Consider the following 21,595-nt stretch of genomic DNA (forward strand, 5'->3'; position numbering starts at 1 on the left):
TCTGAGTCTGCTTGAGCTGCCATAACAAAATACCATAGACTTGGTGGTTTAAAAAACAGATTTATTTTCTCACACTTCTGGAAGCTAGAAGTCCATGATCAGGTTGCCAACTATGTACAGTTCTGGTAAGGGTTCTCTTCCTGGCTTACAGATGGCCGCCATCTCCCTGTGTGCTCACATGATTTCTTCTTTGCATGAGCATGCACAGAAAGAGACAGCAAACAAGCAAGCTCTCTGGTGTATCTTCTTATAAAGGCACAAATCCCACCAAGAGGACCCTCATCTTCATGAATTCATCTAAACCAAATTTTCTGCAAAAGACCACGTCTCCAAATACCATCTCATTGGGGGTTAGGTCTTCAACACATGAATGGGAGGTTGGGGACAATTCAGTTCATTGCAGCCTTTTTCGTCTCATGAAGCTTGATTCGAGGTAAAAGACAACCAGAAGATGACTTTCAAATGGTAAAAACTTAATCTCATTGATTCTATCTTTAAGGAATATGCTGCCTTTATTGTTGTCTTCAAATCGATAGCAATGTATATTTTAAAATTCTTATTTAATTGCAATATCCCTTAATATGAGATCTATCCTCTTAACAAATTTTAAGTATATGGTGCATTATTGTTGACTATATGTACAATGTACAATAAACCTCAGAAGCTTATTCATCTTACTAAACTGAAACTCTACGCCTGTTGATTAATAACTCCCATCTCCTCCTACTTCCAGCTCCTGGTAACCACCATTCCAGTCTTTGTTTTCTAAGTTTGACTATTTTAGATATATCATCTAAGTTGGATCCTGCAGTACTTTCCTTTCTGTGTCTGGCTTTATTTCACCCAACATAATGTCCCCAAGGTCAATCCATGGTGTTGCCTATTACAGAATTTCCTTCTTTTTTAAGGCCAAGCAGTTTTCCCCTGTATGTATATACCACATTTTCTTTATCCATTTATCTGTTGATGGACATTTGTTTTCACAACTTAGCAATTGTGAATAGTGTTGCAGTGAACACAGTAGTGCTAATATCCCTTCAAGATGCTGATTTCAATTCTTTTGGATACATACTCAGAAGTGAGGTTGCTGGATCATATAATAGAAATACATTTTTAAGGACCTTTTAAGGTTTACTGTGAGTATTAACTCTACTAATTTTCTTTTTCTGTAAGATATTTTATTTCAAAATCTGAATTCTTCCACCAAGGGGATTTTTAGGAATCAAATTCTCATAGTTGGTGAGAAACTGGTATATTGAACATATAAATTAATTACATTGTATGATATTTGAGATTTTTCATTAGATATCATCTAAAATATCACATTAATATTCATTCATTGGCTTTGTGGTATAAATCTTACTTTTAAATCAAAGTATAGAAGAGATTTTGAGAGAAATGCTCTCAAATAGCATAGCATAGATAAGGCATAATTGATTATTTTATTATGCTTCAGTGCCAATTGTCTTTAAGATCCAGTAGGGAAACAGAGGGTGGCATTAAAAAAGTTGGAGTTGTGATTCAAATACCAGGTGTCCAAATGGAAACCTCTATATTAGAAGCACATTTTTCCTATAAAGTTTTATCTAAGATGGGCTGGAAGGGACCTGGAGACCTGCAAGAATGTGTTTAGGGATGGCAAAGATAAAAGTCTCTGAGTAATGTGGGAGGAAGACTGGGTGTTGATGGTGTTTCCTTGACTGCCTAGTCCCAGTAGCTTCCTCCTCTTGATTCTGGCTGTGTTCGTTGTTAATGCAGGAAATTAGGCAGCATTCTATGGAATGATGAAGAGGATCTCAGATAAGTGAGAATTAATGACATGGGATAGGCATTGCCTAAAAGCTGTCATTCTTCGGTTGAGTGCCTGCAGGGAACAATTGGATCCTCCTGCAGTATAATTACCACCTTACAGTGGAGTGACCTGATTTGTAAAAAGACAGCAGTAATAAAATAACATTTACATAGCAATTTATACTTTACAAAGAGATTTCATGATGATTTCTTTATTTTATCTTTGTAAAAACTCTGCAAAGTAGATAGGGCAGGGAGAGCTACCCTTTTTCTAAAAGATGAAGAAACAGAGAGAGGTTGACTTGCCCCTAGTCATACAACTAGTATGTGGGAGAATCCTGGCCTCCCAGGAGCACTCTTGCCACCACACCTTGCTCCACTGGTGAGTATGAAAACCACGCAAGTTTTCAGATCCACAGCGCAAGAGAATGTGCAGCCTGCTGTAAGAGTGTGTGTGTATGGATACGTGAAAGTTTGTGGTTATGCTACAAACAGGGAGCGTCACAGTAAAAGACACTGTTTTATATAAGAGAGGTGGCACAGGGAGAAAGAGAAAGAAGGAGAGGGAGAGAGAATGAGAGTAAAAGTGAGAATAAGAGGGTGGATCTTGAGGAAAGAAAGAGGAAGATGGAACCTGAAAACTGTACGCTAAAACTAAAAACCAAAATGTCAAAACTTTTTTTTGATTTTGTTTTTCAAGATGGGGTCTTGCTCTGTTGCCCAGGCTGGAGTGCAGTGGCGTGATCATAGCTCACTGCAACTTCCAGCTCCTGAGCTCAAGTGATGCCCCCCAACCTCAATCTCCCAAGTTGCTGGGACTACAGATACGCACAACCGTGCCTGGCTAAGATCTTTAAAATTTATGAATTAAAAAAAAAATCATTTTAAAAATGAGTTCTCACTATGTTGCCCAGGTGTCTCAAACTCCTGGCCTCAAGTGTTCCTCCCACCTCAGCCTCCTGAGTTGCTGGGTTTACAAGTACAAGTCACTGCACCTGGAGTAAACATTTCCTAAGGGAACAAAATAAAAGGGAGAGAACTCACAGAAATGAGACCACTCAAGTCTCAAGCCCTATGTAGCATAAGCAAAACACTATCATTATAAAGAAACGCCTGAAAAAACATACAGTCTAAACTCACAGAGCTCCTTATCTGGAAGGAGCATACTATCTAAAAGGAATGATATCCATAAAGCTCACTGGAGATAGGCTCAGGGTGGTAGGCAGTTGGATTTTCCAGGATCAATAGATTGCTGGAGGCAAGTACCAATAACGGAGCCAGTGGATGGCCACCTCTAAGAGGCTGGGTCATGTTTCAGCTTTTCTTGTAAGGGAAACTCCCTAGCCCCATGGTTTCCCAGCATTCAGGGCAGCACAAGAACCATTAATGGGAAGAGAAGGTAGGTGCTGGACTCAAAATCTGTACTGGATCTCTCTGCCACTCTGACTTGGCCACTCCATTTAGAGGTCTCTTGTTGCAGGGCTTTGGTCAGGAGCTCTTTTATAGGCCTGCCCATGCAGAGGATATAGTTATCATGTGAAGAAGTTTTCTCTAACCCCTAAGGGTACAGAAAAGAAAAGGCTTGCATGAGTACTGAGTGCCAATGAACCTATTAAAAAGATGTTCTGCTTGTTGCACCTCCTGGAACACTTGTTCAGTCAGTACATAGAGCCTGAGCATACTTTGGAACTGGGAGGGAGGACAAGTGCCTGAGGAGTGCACCTGTCAGACATTGCGTGTTAACTACTGTCTCTTTCCACTAAGCCTGGACATAGCTAGCCAAGCCACTGTCATCAATCAACCCGTCTGAATTGACATAATAAATGACATCTCTTTGCCAACTTTCTCCTGGATATCTGGGTAACGTTACACACTTGTTACACTTTTGTGATAGGCAATGTACAGTTTTGGGGGGACATGCAACATGAGAAGGTGAGACAAGCTTAGGTTCCCCAGGTGAATTTTTGCCCCTATTTTACCATGGGCCAGTCATTCAACGCGTTAGTCCTTTGAAAGATGTAGTGGCAAGAATAGAAAAGGTAAGGTGATGAGCCACCCAGGTATGGAGCCCTCCAAATGCTAGGGGCATATAAGCACTCTTGGACACATATCTGGCCACTGTGAATGAAAACAAATGGATCAGAACCAACTACTTTTAGGATAAAATATCACAATAAAAATATGGTAAAAGAAAATAAATAAGAAAAGGAGAAAACATCCACAGATCACTGGCTGCTTGGATTTTTCAAAGAAAAGTATGTAGCTGGTGCTATTTTTACACATCTCTGGTATATTTCCAAGGCCACAAAATGAGTTGACAATGATTTACTGACTTTCGAACATAATTTGCAGCTGCTTTGTATCTCAAACTGAGTCTCAATTTAATCGTGAATTGATCGCAGCTATGGGTAAAATGCAAACTTCAATTTAGCATTGGGTGAGAGAGTAAAGTCAAAACAACCACTTGTTTCTTGATTCAGCCAAGTAATTGGTTGATCTGGGGAAGAAGAAAACAATTGTTTGAGAGAATTGGTCAGAAAGATCTCAGCAGACTCTCAACACAGGCCCAGCCACTGAGCCTGCAGCCACGTCATTATTGCTCTTTCCCCAACATACTGTTCCCTCAACACACCGAGGTTCTGTGATTATCTGATGAGACCACTGGAAACCCTAAATGGCTCAGTTGTCTCTCCTGCCAGTCTCCTTTCATCTTACTAAGGCTTATTATGTGTGAAAGAAATAAATACATTAAGTGGGAAAGTGATAGAATTGAAAAGACAATGAACAGCTGCATTGAAATACATCTTTTCAATTTAGTGCTTTATTTAAGGGTTTCAGCTCAGCATAGAGACATTATGTTTTCTTGAGCCATCCAGGAAATCATATCAGTTACAAGAAGGCTGGCTCACTTGAGCCTCTGATTTGCCTGCCCATTTAATGGAGAAGATAAAAGGCTGCATTAGGGTCTCTACTTTGTCCTTCATGGGACTCCATCTCAATTCTCTTCAGTCATCCACACTCTTTTTTTCCAAAGACCTGTTGACTTCAGGGAGGTTTATTATTGCAAATGCAATTTGGTTAGATGCTCAAAAGAAAAATGCTTGACTATCAGAAACCACTATCTAAGCTAATTGCCCTTTGAGTGCAAAGTAATACAGCTAAGAATCCTTGGCAAAATTAAAAATGCATCCAACCTGACAATTTTCACGTTGGGTTAAGGTCAAATTACTTATACTTATTCATAAATGAACTTTCCTGACCTTGTTTTATGATTAAAAATTGTATAGCACATTGAATAATTACATAAATATCCTTAGTGTATGTTGGATACATTAATAGCATTATGGGGATAGGGAAGCTATGCAAGGCCCCAAACTCTACCTCTAAAAATTGTATCCTTTTATCATGTGCACCCACAGCCCCTTTTATATTTGTTTAGTACTTCCCTCATTATCTTAAAGTTCTATTTTATTTATTTACCTGTTTATTTTACTGGTATGACTTTCCATTTGGATGACTGCTCTTTAGACCTGTTGAGAATGCAGACCCCCTGGGGGCAGCTGACCAGCCTTAAAGTGAAAACTAGTGTTCACAAGTTTATCACACTGTCCATGCTGAAGTAGCTTAAAGCAGATTCTAGTTAACATACAAATCTCTTGTGAGAGCAAAGTTAGGAAATATGGTAGAAGTCAAAGGGTGTAATGGTTAATACTGAGTGTCAACTTGATTGAAGGATACAAAATATTGATCCTGGGTGTGTCTGTGAGGGTGTTGCCAAAAGAGATTAACATTTGAGCCAGTGGGCTGGGAAAGGCAGACCTACCCTTAATCTGGGTGGGCACAATCTAATCAGCTGCCAGCGTGGCTAGAATATAAGCAGGCAGAAAAATGTGAAAACAGAGACTGGCCTAGCCTCCCAGCCTACATCTTTTTCCTATCCTGGATGCTTCCTGCCCTTGAACATTGGACTCCAAGTTCAGTCTGGGGACTAGGACTGGCCCTCCTTGCTCCTCAGCCTGCAGATGGCCTATTGTGGGACCTTTTGAGCATGTGAGTTAATACTCAATAAACCCATATACATATATGGGTTTTCCCCAACAGACTGTTCTCTCCCCAACAGATTGTTTCCTGAATGGCATCGACGTTCTGTGATTATCTGATGAGACAACTAGAAACCCTGAATGACTCAGTTGTCTCTCCTGCCAGTCTCCTTTTAAGGCTTATTATGTGTGAAAAAAATAAATACACTAAGTGGGAAAGTGATAGAATTGAAAAGACAATGAACAGCTGCATTGAAATGTATCTTTTCAATTTAGTGCTTTATTTAAGGGTTTCAACTCAGCATAGAGACATTATGTTTTCTTGAGCAATACGGGAAATCGTATCAGTTACAAGAAGGTTGTAATAAACTCATATATATGGGTTTATTAAGAAGGTGGGTATAGATAACTCTGCATTTTTGCTAAAAGGGAAATGGATCAGTGGGTTACCAGAAAGTATTTTGTTTAGATGCAAAGAAATGTAGCATGTTTTTAAAGCAATGATATAGCAGAAGGGTGAATAGGTGATTCAAGAGAAGGAATAATTGCAGAGTCAAGTCATATATACCCATAATAAATCCATATATATATATATGTATGTGTGTGTGTATATATATATATTCCACTAGTTCTGTCCCTCTAGAGAACCCTAACTAATACAAAGGGACTTCAGAAAACTCTGTTAGTCCCATCTTTATCTCTCTCTTTTAAATTTCTTCTTCCTTTTTAGCTTCTTTCAACCTTCCTTCAACATTTCCATTTATAATAAACAATCTTAAACACAACTCATTCCTCTGCAAAGATGTGGAATGTTTTTCCTATTTTCCTTACATTAAGTGAGTCATAACTTACTGAAACTTAGTGGAAAACCTACTGACAAAAGAAGAGTATTGATAATATAAAACCACTGGGGAAACGGTGTGAAGCAAGGAGGAGGTCCCTATGCCTCTTGAACAGGGCTGATAAGAGTGAAATAGGTGCTCTTCAGAGTCAACGGAAACAGTAAGGATGGTGGGATTTATTCTAGGACCACATAATAAGAGGAATGAAAGTGCTATCTATAGTAATTACATTTTTTACATCTACCATATTGGCCAAAAAATTGATAACATGAAGATGTGTGGAAATGCATTCATAAGTTATTGGCAAACATACATTTTTACATGCTTTATAGATGTCCATTTGCGAATATCTATTAGAATTACCATTGCATATAAATTTCAACCCCAAAATTTTACTTCTAGGAATTCATTGTTCAGATCCATGTACATGTGCAAAGACATATGTAGGAAGATATTTCTTGCAGCATTGTTTATAGTAGCAACTAAAATAAACAGTAATAAGGAAATGGTAAAATAAAATATGGCACATACAGCTTAATGCTATATGTAGTCATTTATTAAAAAATGAGGCAGCTCCATATGTACCCATAGACATGGAACATTCCTTGCCTCAGTTATCTATTTCTATCATAATGTCATGTAATACATCACCAAAAATTTAGTGGCTTAACACAGTAAACATGTATTTAACTTAATCATCTCATCTGTAGGTTGATGATTTAGGCTGTGCAGTTCTTCTGGTTTCATCTGGGCTTGCTTGCATATCTGTGGATCAGCTAGATGTTGGCCAGAGTGATCAGAGGAGAATCTTTTCCCCATCCACCATCAAATGTGCCATCATACCTCCATTGGTGCCCATATATTGTGCCTTCCCTTGTGTCATAGCAGGTGTGCTGTCCTGGCTCTTATCTGAGGCTCACCCCTCTATGAGGTTATCTACTCATTGACTTCACTCTGCGATTATTCCTTCTCTTGAATCACCTATTTATCCTTCTGCTATACCATTGCTCTAAAAACATGCTACATTGCTTTGCATCTAAACAAAATACTTTCTGGTAACCCACGGATCCATTTCCTTTTAGTAAAAATGCAGAGTTATCTATACCCACCTTCTTCACTTCCTCACTTTCCATTCTTTCTTGAACCCCCTCTGTCAAGCTGTTGTCCCCACCAATCCACTGATACTGCTTTTGCTAGTGTCTTCAGTGATTTCCATGTTGCCATGTCAAATGATTCTTTCTTCATCCTCATCTTACTCAACCTCTTGGTAGCAGTTGGCATAGTTGATCACTTTATCCTTCTTGAAACTCTCTATTCTTTTGGCTGCAAGGAAACCTCTCTCCTGGTTTTCCACCTATCTCACTGGTCACTATTTCTCATTTTCTTTGGCTGAATCTTTTTTATCTTCCTAACTCTTAAATGTTGGAATACTCCAGGCTCAGTCCGCAAATCTCTTTTCTTTCACAACTCATTTCCTAGATGATTTCATCCAACCCCATAGTTTTAAATACCAACTATATGTTGATAGATCTCAAATATACTCCTCTATTTATCTTATGAGAAATATTATTCCTTTTCTGTGGAAAAATGTGATAAATAACCCTAGACATGTATCTTTCATTAGTATTGATTTTACTTCTTAGAAGCTGATAGTTGGGTGGAATGGTATATTTTTCAATTCTCTTGCTATTATTAAATTGCTCTTAAAAAAACAGCAACATGTCACATTTCTACCAGAAATAGTGGAGAGTATACTTTTTCTTGCAACTCTGGCAATAATAGGTATTCTCATTTCATTTTTATGTCTGATGGGTTCAAGGAGACGTAAACTTTTAGTAAGTGGTGGCAACAGTCTATCTAGTGTAACTGACTAGCTAGAGTAGGAGAGTGAGAAGTGGTAGGAGGGTTATTGTTGAAATAACTAATGTCCTGTGCTGTGTACTGTAAGAGAAGAAAAGAGAATAGAAGAGGATGGAGTTTTCTGTAAAGGTTCTAGTAGAAAAGCTGACCAAGCTTCCTAATGTGATGAAGATTGTGGTCCAGAGACTTTTGGAAATACAGTAAATGTCCACTTTAGGCAATTGTATTGATTAATATCAGGTGCAGCTGAAAGTAACAGAGACAATAACAATACAAAAAACAATATCTCATTTGATAGTCTGGAGGTAGCAATTCAGGAATTCAAGGCTGGCAAGGCCCTGCCCAGTGTCAGCCTTTTCTATCTGTTGAGCTGAAATTCGTGGCCTCAGTTCCCAATGTCACCTCATAATCAAGTATGGCTGCTGGAGCTCCAGCAATTACATCTACATCAAGTGTAAAAAGGAAGAAATTGAAGAAGAAGAACACATTCCATCCATTTAAGGACATTCCTAGAAACTGCACACACCAATTCTGCTTATAGCTCATTGGCAAGACCAGGAAATATCTATTCCGGATGGTCAGCTGAAAATTGAGAGTTCTTTTTCCAGGTTGACTGAGAGAAGTAGAATGTATAATGGAGGAAATTAGACATTTCTGAAACAGCTATCATTGGGTCTCAAGTAGAAATTGTCTAAGAAAAGGCTTAACTACAATGATGATGACAAGTTCCTGGGTTTGGGTTATTACACAGAGCCTTAGATAGGAACTGATTATCTTGAACTAAATAGACATGATTGTGTTCATTTCTACAAACTTCCTAACTTGTGGTTCTTAACTAGTGTTGATTTTACCCCTCAAGAGACAGTTAGCAATTTGAGACATTTTAGTTTATCCCAATTAGGGAGATGGTGGATGCCACTGGCATTAATGGGTAAAGGCTAAACATCCACAATACACAGGACATTGATACAATAAAAATTATCTAGTCCAACAGTGTCATCAGTGCTGAGGCTGATAAACCTTTCCGTAAACAAGTCATAAAGGCTTTAGTCAAATTTCAGGGTCTAAGCAGAGAGCTGTGTGCATTACCAATTTTGAGCGATTAAAATAATTAAATTTCATATTGCTCTGGCTTAATCTGGGCCATGGAATTCCTCATTTGATCCACTGGGCGAGAAATTAAGTAATTATTTCCCCAAAACACAGTGACCTCTTTTTATGTAAAATTTTTATGTTGCTATGTGGCGATGTGACCTATCGTTATAACATCAGTACGATCATTTCAGAATTATTTTCAACCCTCCAGACTTTTCTATCCTTCCTGAGATGGTTATGTTTTCCTTTCTCTTATTTCCTGTTTCTCACTGCACTTACCACATAGCACAGTAATCACATGTTGACATGTCCACATGTCCGAATCCCCCACTGGATCACAAGCTCCTTTAAATCAGGGACAATACTTTATTTATTTTTGTATTTCTAGTGCCCAGTGCAGAGTATGCAACTTAGCAGGTATCCATAAGTACACATTGAACTGAACTGAGCTCCTGTTATCCTTGGGCCTCTCTTCATTCCAGTCCTGCATGGATATCTTCTGGTTTGGCACTCACAGCAAAGATCCTATCACTACTTATGTTAGGCAAAATGCTTCCCATTCTGGCACTTCATCTAAAATCCAGAGGGTGGGAAAATTCAGAGAACAGGAACTAAGGGGTTAATAGTTTAGCTTCTCCTGTGCCCCCTCTGAGTCAGCTGCCTCTCGGTGGTTACATTTTCTCCCAACCACAGCCAGCTTTCAAATATAAATATCAACTAAAAACTCATTGAGGTGGTTTTTGATGTAGGCAACAGAAATTGAGTGTGTTCCATTTTAAATTTTTCTTAAGTGAAGGATGATACCACCTGGCCTGAAGTTGGCAGGTTGGTTCCAAGGAGGCTGAGGAACAAAGGTGGAGGAGGCAGGAAACCACAGGAGTGAAAATGTTGGCAGGCCCAGGAGTAGGATGAGAATTTACTGCAAACTGGCAGGTGGTGTCAGTTTTCTGTTTTGGTTCGTGGAAGAGGTTAGCTATCATGAGAGTCCACAGGCCTATCCACGCATCCTTCAGCAGGCTTCTATTGAAGGATTCTTCTGCCTGGCGACTAGGTAAGGTGGTTTCTCTTTCACTAAGAACATATCATATCCAACAGAATCCAGCACATTCCATTTAGAGATTTTCTTGAGACCAATTTATATAACCTAACACCTATTAGGTAGAAAAGGATCTTCTCACAGCACCATGAATAGAGACAGCTTCTTCTGACCATTCATCCATCCTCATGTTTTTTTAGGGGGGGCGGAACGGGGGTGATTTGGGGGTTATGATCTATTTAATGAGATGAATGGCCAATAATCTTTTAAAAATGTCAAAAATACAATATCTTCTATGCTGCTATGATGCCTCTATTGGGACTTACTGAATGGCCATGCATGGAACTTGAATTGACCAAGACCATTTGTTCATTCATACATTCAGTCATGCAAACATGCATTTAATTTATATTTATTGAGCTTTTACTAGGAGCTAGACGTTCATGAAGATTGTAAAACACTTTTACTAGGAGCTAGATGTTCATGAAGATTGCAAGACACAGAGCATGGTTGTGTCCTGGTACAATCCAGGCAAGATAAAGATAAAACATGGTATGGTGATAAGAACAATGGTGACTAAGAGCTTAGGAAAATGGTACAGAGTCAGAGTGTCAGTGAGTTCAGAAGAGTAAGCAGTTCTTCAACACAGACTCCAGAGGTCAGGAAAACTTGATGAGAAGTTGAAAATTGAGCTGAGCTGGCCAGGCATGGTGGCTCAAGCCTGTAATCCCAGCACTTTGGGAGGCTGAGGTGGGCAGATCACAAGGTCAGGAGATCGAGACCATCCTGGCTAACATGGTGAAACCCCATCTCTACTAAAAATACAAAAAATTAACCAGGCGTGGTGATGGGCACCTGTAGTCCCAGCTACTTGGGAGGCTGAGGCAGGAGAATGGTGTGAACCCGGGAGGCAGAGCTTGCAGTGAGCCCTGATGGCGTCACTGCACTCCAGCCTGGGTGACAGAGTGAGACTCCGTCTCGAAAAAATAAATAAATAAATAAATAATAAGAAAATTTAGCTGAGTCTTGCAGGGTGGGTAGGATCTGGACGTGCCTTAGGGCTTTACACCAGTGGTTCTTTCTTCATAGAATGCTCTAATGCTTGGCTAAATCCTCTTAATTTTTTATATCTCAGATTTAAAGTAATTCCCTCAGAGAAGGCTTCCATGACCCACTGGATTAGGTAACATGCTACCTTTGCATGTCATCAGAATGCCTTGTAGTTCTGTGTAGCACTTATCAAAACTAGAGTTTAAAGCTCCTGAAGGAGGGACTATGTTTGTCTTGTTCACCTTTGAATCCCCAGAACCTATTAAAGTTTTTGAAACTGAGTAGAGACACCATAAATATTTGTCCAATAAATAAATGAATACGTAGGCGTATAGAAACAGTGGGTGTTCCTGAGTAGTATGAGCAGGTGTAGACATGAGTCTTTGCATGACAGGCTGTGAGGGTCTGTGTATATTGCATAGTATACCTGTGTATGGAGCAGTGGAACGTGATTGTGAGGGTGGCCTGACTGTCTAATATCAGGGAAGGAGGTTAGTCTTTTTCTATTGGTCATGAGACTGTGGAAACAACATACTGAAATTGATAATTTAGAAAATTAATCTGTTTATATTACAAGAGTGAATTTGATGAGGAAGAGGATTTGTACAGCTTTGTATCCTTAATAATTAACAGAAACAGGACTGCCTTTCAAGAATCTGCAGTAGGAGCTAGTTTATTAAACAGTGACTTCATGTTTTCAAACTAGAGACAATAAGGGTCAAATCTCTACCTCATAGAGACATGGTGATAGCAATATATACATGGAAAATGGAAGCCCCTCATTCCTATGATAGGTTGTGTAACCCCCATCCAGATTTATTCTGAGGATGCTAAATATACCAATCAGACTGCTCCTTCATTTAGGAAATCGCGCAATGAAGCTTTAAGGAATAAAGCGTAGTTCCTTCCATGAGTTCATCTGAATTGAAATGTCTTTTGAAAACTCAGATAGCAATATCCTCTCCCACTACTCCCCTGACCTTTCCCTTCCTTGATTCCCTTCCTCTTTAATTTCCTGAACTCTGGCTCATGTGTGGAGAATGTATTTCATTCTACAACCTCCCAAGCATTTACTCGTAAAGGGATGTCCTAGAGGCAGAATGGATCCATGTGATCCTGAACGCTGATTATGTGGCTTCCACCATCCTGTGGGCTCTTCACTCTTCCCTTCATTAGACCTTCAGTTAGACTATAAACTACTTGAGGACAGGGTCCAATCATAATTCACCCTTGCATCCATTTATCATTACCTGCATTTTGTGCAGAATAGCTCTCTGGTATATTTGTTGAATGACTCAAGAATGGGTCAGAAGTTTAGATGCAGTTTGCCGGCTGTCATCTGGGAATGAGAGAAAGTCTCATACAGACCCTCTAGAACTAGGACTTTTCTGGAATCAGAGTAGAATCAGTCCCACTAATTCTGGTGGGTTCTGGTTTCACTTTAGACAGACTTGGCTACCTGTCGTTTTAGTCATCTGACCAATTTAGCTGTGCTACTAGGTCCAGGCTTCTTACTTGGGAGGGGCCAGGCACATGCTAATGATTCCAAGTCAGAGTTGCAGTACAGTTGAGAGGGATAAGAAATAAAAATGTCTCATTCTGTGACTGGAAAGTATTCTATTAAGATCTATTAAGATTCATGAAAATGACTGTCTAACATTATGGTATGTGCGGAGTTGCTCACACATATGTGCATTACACACATGTAATAAACACGTAAATGAAGTTTGTTGTTCATTTCACCCCATCTTGTAAATACAATTCAGACAAATGGAAGAGTTGGCAGAGCGGTGGAAACGGCATTAGAATCAGATTCTATCTTCCCAATAATTTAATAAGACTCAGTCTTCTCACCTCTAAAATAAGGAGTTGGAATACAACAGCTCTTAAGAGCACTTCTAGCTCTCAAATTCCATTATTCATCAGCCTGCCAGAAAATACATCTTCCCCTGCCAAATATGGACTCAACACCCCACCTGTTCCAGAAGCTCCCCCAGATACCCCTACCCACCTCCCTGGTTTCAGCCTCCTGCTTCTCCAGTCTTCTCCAAGGCATTCTTCTCTCCCACTGCCAGCCCACATCTAAAAACATGACTTCTTTTTATCAGCTCTTTTCTCTTTGCTTCCTCTTTCTGCATTTAAACCAGATTCGTTTTCAATATTGTCTGTTCACTGACTAATGAAGACAGTCTGCAGTATGATTTTCACGAGTCCTAGGCACTTTTGCCTTCATGAGCTTCTTACTCCGTTAAAAAATATTAAAACTGTTATTTTACAACTGTGTTAGTATAAAGTTGATTATTTTAATACTTTATATTAAAACATTTTCTGCAGTCTCAAAACTATTTTGTGTGTGTGTTGTGTGTAGGTTTACCACTATGCCTAATGGATAGGTTGGCTCTGGAGGAAATAAGTAATCAACTAAGTATAGTATGGCAATTAAACACATGTCCTATGAATAAGCAATAGACCTACACCCAAGAAAATTATCATTTTTTCTTCAGTGGAGAGAAGGAAAGGTCAAAAACAATTCAGGAAGTTCGAAATGGTAGATCAGGGTTCAGGAAAATCCTCCTTGACTTGCTGGTCTACTATGACCCTGAAAGTCCTCCATTTGGCAGGCAGCAGTCTACCTAATCTCTGTGCCATCATTTACTCATTGAACATTGTATATGCTGCAGGCACTGTTCAGGTGCTTGGGATACATCTGTAACTATCACAAACAAGGTTTCTTCTTTTCACCTCCCTGTCATGTAAATCTGAATAAGAAGACATAGCTCCTTGAAATGCATTATTTCCCACTTTATGCAGTGGGAGCAAGGGGCGGATGTATTTCCCAGTGGCTTGGGGGTAAGGAGATAGCAGCACTCAGAGCTTCCTGGCGATGCTCATTAGGGAAGGCTCTGCCTGAGGAGTCCCTTAGTGGCAGTTCATATGATTACTAAAGATTATATTTCTGAATCAAGATTGCTCTTCTGAAGCATGTTTGGGGGAAGTTCCTTGCAGGTGCTTTATTTCTCTAAGAGTTGATGTTAAATATATTTGATATTGATGTAACTATTGCAACATAAATATTTTGCCTTAAAATAACAACTGTGGTTCCTTTTAAATTTTTGTGGAAAAAAAAAAGGATGACCCGATTTTATTTTCAAGGTAACAGGTGGAGGCTTCCAAATTTTCTACTGGAAGTAAGAAAAAGAACACCAAATGTTCTGTGTTTGCAGGAAAAACTCAAAGCATAGCTAATTCAAGCAATACCATTTGTTAATTTATCACAAGTGGGAGACGCAAAGAGGACTTTTGAACTGAAATCTAATAATCCAAAATTAGGTGTGGTCCATGGTGCTAGCCATTTTTTACAGGTGAGTTTTATTCTTGTTCTTTGAAACTTCGTGGCTATTGAAAAGACTTTAGTGTTATTTTCCTATTAGTTTAGACTCTAGGCTGGCTAGTCTTATTGTTTCCAAAGTTGTAGAGGAAGTTGTTGGCTGCCACTGGGAAAGAAAGGAAGACATTAGACGCTGTCTTATAAAAGGAGCTGCATCTCTTTTGAGATTCATGCATAGAAATCAATTGGGTAGAGAGCAATTGCATGGGATGCTAACAAGGGTAGAGATGTTACCAGTCATCGTTCTAAGTCTTCACTGTCTCCAAGCTTACCATGGTCTGTACACGTTATTTTTTCTGGCTTTATTCTACATGCTGAGTGGACTGATCAAATTCAAAGAATAAACAGTCATTATTTATAAGGAGCTTTTGGCATGGACTCTTACATCACATAGGGTCATTCTTTGACCCCCCGCCCCCCCCCCCCATACACACAAAAAGCTACTTAAATCTAAGTATCTTTTGTTTATAGGAAGATTCTTATGAACAGCAAGCAGACTTTTAAAAACAGAAAAATTTCACTGTAGTCTGGATGGTTTGGGGCTTATACCATGAAATAATAAAGTCTGTATAATGTACTCTTAATTATGAGCTCATTTCTATGACTTTTTATTTCGCTCTGACTTCTTATTTTATATAAGGTGATTAATTATAGATTGATAATGAATGAAACACAGACTTACATGCCCACGGATTAAATATATCAGTCATTACATTTAATGGTGAGCCTAACAATGAGAGATGTGCTTCCCTTATGGTGTTTTGTTCGGGGTTAGTGTTAACTAGAATCCTGGGGAAATTTGGCAAGGAGAATACTACTGAAATAAAACTTTCCTGAGTCCTCTTAGTTCATTGAGCTTAGGAGCAAGAAAGAAAGCCAAATTTGTCAGTGTGGAGAGGTCTTAATAAAAGCAGCCTTTGCTGTTTATCATTTCCTGGCTGACAGTCCTCCAATTGCAGGCGCCCAGAGCCTTAACCGTGGCCCCCAGCTCACACGAGCACACTGTGAGCCAAGAGACTAGGCCGAGCAGCCTTCATCTGGCAAATGCAGTGGGGCAGAGGCAACAGCGAGCATTAAATGCATTTGCCATTGGGTAGGCAGCCTGAAGAGAGCTTTCATCAAGGTTTTAAAGGAGCTAGCAAAAAAAAAAAAAAAAAAAATCACAGCTCCTCACGGACTCCCTCTCTGAGGAGACACCATGAAAGAGACAAGGAGCCTCATTTGCAGTAATTAGAGGCGCAGTGTCATCTATACATAAATATTTTAGATTTCAGCCATGTAATGAGTTTGTCGTGAATATCAAGACTGAAGGAACAGGAGTGAATGGCTGCACTGAATCCTGACACCAAGAAGATCTCGAAAGACAGTATAAGTGGTTTTGACAAGAAGATGGATTTCCAGGCCTTTTGAAAACCACATGAAATGAAGAAGAAAAAACCCATCCAAAGCATCACATTTTACAAGCCATCATATGTGATTAGAGACATAAATGCAGCAAAATAACATAGGTACAAACGTGGACACAGAGTCCAATCTAGGTCCAGGTGACACAGGGTTTCATTAGAGAGGAACTATCTACGATACCTTCTCTTCTCCCCATGGCTTTCCCTGTGGAAGTCTAAGAATTGTGACAAAGAAGTCTTTGCTTCTTTGGCTTTTTACGGAAATACAACTGAATTTGATTCAAGAGGTCAAATTTTATCTTCAAAGCTCTGAATAGGTTAGATTTGAGCTATCTCTCTAGGAAAGAATAATAATGAAACCACCAAAATTTTAGAAATTGTAAACTCATTGGGTACAGCTTTTCAGGCCCTGGAGACCTGATATTTTGAGGATTTTGAGTCAGGACAAAGAATGCCTGTGCTTGCACATAATTAAGAGTGCTTAGAATAACCTTACCTTCTAGGCCGACAAACAAAAGCATCATCAGCATCATATTAATTACTATTATTTGCATGTCTCTCAGAGCCCTGCATGGCAGTTTGCAAACCAGCATCCTTAACTTTGCTGCCACATAGACATTAAAACTTTCTGACCAAAAGCCCTATGGTTGTCACCCTGGAGAAAAACCTGTAGTTTGGCAATATTGCTCAAGAAAAAATGTTTTACTTCTTCATTATCAGGTCAAGCAAATTTAGCATTTCAAGTGACCTTTACAGAAAACTATTTTAAATTGTGATAACTGCACTTTGGTTGTCTGGAAAAAAATCTGTAATGTGCAAGTAGAACATTTGAATGTTGCATATATCACCTTATATTGGAATTTAAATGTATTATCAATTCTAATATTAGGGGCTAATCAATTCTATGAGTGTGTTAAGTGGCATTATATGTTCATTGATTCTCTAGAATCTTCAGAAATTATTGGAAAACATGGAACAGGTTTTACCCTTGACCTAGTATGATAATAAGTTGAGGAGTTGTCCTAATACTTATAAATATTTAAAAATACAGCAACAATCCATTATCCACAATTCCAAGGTCTCAAAATTTCTGAAAACTGTAATAATTGACCTGGTGGCAAAATTTAAGCTAAGTTTCTGGCAGCACAACCTAACACAACCTAGCCTTGTTGACATAAGGATATTTACAATCTTTAATTTGTTCAATGTAAACATTAATAAATGTTTCTGTAGAAATATCAGTGTGCCCGATTACAGAGTACTGCATTGGAATTCACATGTAATAATGTAAAGAATACTTACTGTTATACCTTTAAAACCCAAAAAGTTCTGAATCCCGAAATGTGTTGGCCCCAAAGTTTTGTTGAGGAATTGTGGACTTCTTTAACCTGTGTGTTAGGCATGAATCATAGCCCAAGCTATGCTATGCAAAAACATTACTTTGGATGTTTCTTTTAAAACAGCTTAAAGTTGAATCTGAGATCCCCAAAGCACTAAGTCATGGCTGGAACACTCTCTCCCGTCTACGAAACCGAAGAAGACATACCGGGTGCCCACAGATCAGGACAAGGTCTTCTGATCTCCACTCCATCATGGTTGCCCCTTAGTTCTCCCTACGGTAACAAAGTCATCTCGATTTGCCTAGAACTTTCCTAGTTTTAACACTGAAAGTCCTGTATTCCATGAATTGCCCCAGATAACATGGGACAGTTGGTCACTCTAGCCCTTCCCCAAGCCTGCCAGGGTTTTGCTGACTCTACCTTTTTGCTTGGATCTTGCTCTTTTGAAGTACACCGTGCAGTTTGGAGGTCCGTTGCTTCCTTGAGACACAGTAAGGAGTGGTTCCAATTTGGGGTGCTCACGGGATCCACAGATCTCTCCTTTCTTTCGTCTGTCTCCCCATCTCCTGATCCGCAAAAACATGCACTTTCTCTCAGCCCTCACCAAGACATCTCCCATTGTCTTTCAGTGGGCTTATGTTTACACAAACAACAGGAAGAGCACTAAATTGAGATGGCATCTGCTTTCTTCCCAGCAAAAATACCCGAGGCATAGAAGCCAAAAAAGCCTACTTAAAGTTGAGGAAGGGGAATACAAAGAGAACAAGCCCAAATTAACACATTAATAAACTGCCCTGCCACACTTCATCTGTTTTACAGAGGCTCCCTTCTTCATTAAATCAATACGGTGAAGCCTTTAGAGGGAGCACCTTTGTTCTCATAAACCCTTTGTTTGGACAGCAAGGCACAGGTTGTACTATCATCTTACACTTCTTCAATTGTTGTATGCTTTAAAACACTCTTTCATATACATTATCTCATAGTAGGACAAATATTATTATCCTCACATGTAGACAGAGAAAGAAATAAAGACCTGAAGAAGTGTAAATGATGTCATCATCAGCACCCCTCAGTCAGTATTTTTTGGCAACTCCATGCAAACAGTTGTTAAGAGTCTCAAAAGCCAAATATTACCATCTTGATAGCTGCTTTGGTTTCCTAAATTCAGAGGTTTTTTCTTTTTTAAAGTCTTTTGAATGAGTCTCTAAGGATTGATATCCCCAAATAATATTTGCATTTGGCACTGTACAGTGGATACAAAAACAAAAACAAACAGTCAACAAAAAAGAATACTGCTCTTTTACACTTGTGAGGACAACAAAAGCTTAAATGCATCTAGACACAAAAACATTTTCAACACACAGTTCATAGGAATGTCACCCAGATACAGTAACTGAGAGACAAATGGGATTATTTGCTCTGGAAGAAAGTGTATCGGTATTGTGATGGTGAGCCAGCCTCCTCCATTGCCACTTTGTTTCTTCCCAGCAGAATCACAAATTCATTTAGGTGCCTACTCCACCCCATGAACCTCAGGAGAAGCTGAGTTCCAGGAGTGGATGTAATTGGTCTAAAGCTAGCATTATCTCTTCTTTCCAAGAATTAGCCAGAAGTTCCATGTGACCCATTCTGGTCAATAGGATGGAAGAAAAGATTTGCTGGAAGTTTCTGGAAAAACTTTTACACACATAAGAGACAGATATACAGTTTCCCTCTCCCAGCTGATGGGAGTGAAGATGCTGGGAACCTCAAGCCCTCCTGGTAGCTGTCCTAGATCCTGAGGGACCTGCCTGAGATGGTATTGATGGGAGGATAGAGAGGAAGAAGTTCCCAGGTTATTGATAAAATCACTGGACAACTGGGTCAGCCAATTCTGAATCCTGTCTTACCTCTGGACTTTCTTTTATGTAATCTAACACTTGTCCTAATTATTTGAGCCGGATAGAGTTTGGTTTTCTGTTCCTTGCTGCCAAAAGCATCCTAACTGACACAAAGAATTATTCCTCTTCCATGTTTGTCTTCCTTTCACAGATGAAGAAATAGGGACCCAGAGAAGTCACATAATGTATACCAAGGTCACACAACCATGATTAAATACGTTTTTTCTGTGTGAGATAGGGTTTCACTCTGTCACCCAGGTTGGAGTCCAGCAGTGCAATCTCAGCTCACTACAACCTCTGCCTCCCGGGCTCAAGTGATTCTTATGCCCCAGCTTCCTGAGTAGCTGGGACTGCAGGGGTGCACCACCACACCCAACTAATTTTTGTATTTTTTGTAGAGATGGATTTTGGTCATGTTGCCCTGGCTGGTCTCGAACTCCTGAGCTCAGGCAATCCACCCACTTCAGCTTCCCAAAGTGCTGGGATTACAGGTGTGAGCCACTGCACCCAGCCTGTTTAAATGCCAACTTTATAAAACTAAGATTAGTTGTAAAGGACATTTTAGAGATGGCTTTCAACATAAGTTGGGTAGCAGATTTATAACAAAGTTCTGGCTGAATTTAGAATAGTAATAAGCTGAGTAATAATACTCAACAGGGAATCTCGGATAACTTCAAGGCAACTTTTGGAGTCTTGAAGTTTCAATCTAGAAATTCCTTATCCTCTCAACATTATGTCTGCCAAGCCTACATACCAAGAAACCTGGTCCTGGGATGTTCTAGACAACAAGAAGTTCCATTTAACCCCCTTCCTTTAAAGCCAAGGACCAGACTTAGGAAGCCAGCTTCTTGCTTTCTCTCTTCAAGCCCCTACCTGGGTGCTTCTGGAGTATGAGAATCAAGGTACCCAGAAAAAAGAAACCAGAAACCCAAATTGGAGAGAATTTAGACCTTAAAATCTTCTGGGCTCAAAGATTTTCTCATTAGTATCTACCTTCTGATCATAAAGGTCCCAGAAAACTCAAAACATGTCTTGCAGATCTGAAGCCACCCCGCATCTCCAGTGTTAGAGTAGCTCAATCCCCTGTTGTTTTCTACGTTCCTCTCCTTTTCTTCTACTGTGTTTGCCCACACCTCCCACATCTCCACCATATCCAGCCTGGGAAAGGTGCAGCCATGGCTGGGTAGGGGAAGGAAAAGGAGGGGTGATGTGCTGTGCCGTCCCTGAAGCCTCAGCCCCAGAGTGGGGTATTCTTCTATCTCCTAATCCTTACATTTCTGCAGTGGTTCCTGTCTCTAAACTCTGCATGTCTCCCTCCACAGTGTTTCTTGATGACATGAGAGTTTTATCTGAGAAACATGAGAAAACTGGCCAGTAAGCCCCTCAACCCCAAACCACACCCACTTTGTGTCACAGCACAATTAGTACGAAGTCCCAGTGTTTGTGTCTGCAGGTTACAGTATTGTTTGCCACCTGCCTTTGGGAGAGGCAGACCTCCTTCAGAGTCTATCAGCGGCAACTTATTGTTTGTCTCTTCTATTTGAATTTTTAATATGGATACATTGATAATTTTAATTTAAAATAACTTTCTGCATTACTTCACAACCTGTTTCTTTTTTTCAGTTTGTGGTAATATGTTGAGAATAGTATGTGATACCCATAGTGGGAGGGAGGAGTAGATTCCTTTTAAGGCAGTTAGAGGAACTCCTTGTTGTTCAGACCAGCACCAAGGCAAGAATCAGTGACAATTTTTCACTGGTAGTGCCCCAAACTTGCCCTGCAAAGCTTAAAAGGAGACACTCCTCTATGAGGTCCACTGCTTGAATCCAATGCATATGCTATGCTTAGTGGAGTGTGTTTAGAGCTCCTT

At 39.6% G+C, this 21,595-nt stretch overlaps 1 long non-coding RNA gene across 4 annotated transcripts in view; it reads left to right on the plus strand.

Annotated features, from left to right (window-relative positions):
• Nucleotides 1–21,595, plus strand: part of LOC102125344 (uncharacterized) — a 50,340-nt gene that overhangs the window by 21,986 nt on the left and 6,759 nt on the right. For 2 of the 4 annotated variants that reach the window (XR_010579490.1, XR_010579492.1), the window contains exon 1: nucleotides 10,364–10,679. The exons of the other annotated variants lie outside the window; for them this stretch is intronic. This is a non-coding gene — a long non-coding RNA (uncharacterized lncRNA). Of the gene's footprint in view, nucleotides 1–10,363; nucleotides 10,680–21,595 lie in introns of those variants that run through there. 4 annotated transcript variants of the gene reach the window in all.

This window comes from Macaca fascicularis, chromosome 11, assembly GCF_037993035.2.
Source record: "Macaca fascicularis isolate 582-1 chromosome 11, T2T-MFA8v1.1".
Classification (NCBI taxonomy): Eukaryota; Metazoa; Chordata; class Mammalia; order Primates; family Cercopithecidae; genus Macaca; species Macaca fascicularis.